Source organism: Otolemur garnettii, unplaced genomic scaffold (assembly GCF_000181295.1).
Source record: "Otolemur garnettii isolate 467f Iridium unplaced genomic scaffold, OtoGar3 scaffold00112, whole genome shotgun sequence".
NCBI lineage: Eukaryota > Metazoa > Chordata > Mammalia > Primates > Galagidae > Otolemur > Otolemur garnettii.
Window position 1 is genome coordinate 4,292,346 of NW_003852507.1, and position 992 is coordinate 4,293,337.

The window sequence follows — 992 nt, forward strand, 5'->3', positions numbered from 1 at the left end:
CTGCATCTTTCCACTTGTCTACTGAGTTTTTCTCTAGCAACCAGTAGTGGTTGGTTCCAAATGACAGATTTTTATTTCATTTCCCTTGGCTAACTGGCTCAGTCACTTCATTCCCTTTCTTTCTTTCTTTCTTTCTTTCTTTTTTTTATTAAATGATAGCTGTGTACATTAATGTAATCACGGGGTACAGTGTGGTGTTTTCATATACAATTTGAAATATTTTCATCAAACTGGTTAACATAGACTTTATGTCAATTTTCTTAGTTATTGTGTTAAGACATTTATACTCTACTTTTAGAAAGATTCACTTGTACCCCACTTCATTCCCCAGTTGCATTGGCCTAGCTAATTTTTCCAAGTCAGGCCCTGTATCACATAGGTCCTGGGCTAATCTGTGACAGTTCCAAATTCCTACCTGAGTCCAATCAACAATGGCTAAGGTGGACAGGGACCCACAGTATATAGAACATGACCATTTAGGGCAGCAAAGGTTGTTATATGACAGATACTAGTGTGCATCATCCAACCACTAGTGAGTGTTTGCCATGCGCAGGCCACTGCTGTGGGAATAGGGACTATAACCAGTAATAAAGTCAGAAGGTCCTTGTAACCTGTTGGAAGGCGATGAGCTTTAAACAATAGAAATAATAAAATCATAGGCTGTGTGAAGTGCTAGGAAGGAAATGAACAGAGTAATGTCATAATTCCTAGATTGAAGGCATAAGAGGTTGCTTATAATGGGATGGCACAGAAAGCTTTTTGTGTAATCGCCCTTTGTCAAGACCCCATCTTTACTAAAAACAGAAAAAATAAGCTGGTTGTGGTGGTGGTTGCCTGTAGTCCCAACTACCCAAGAGGAAGATTGCTGGAACCCAGAAGTTTGAGGTTGCTGTGAGCAAGGCTGATGCCGCGGCACTCTAGCCTGGCTGACAGAGTGAGACTCTGTTTCAAAAAATATATGTATATATATATATATATATTTTTTTTTTTTT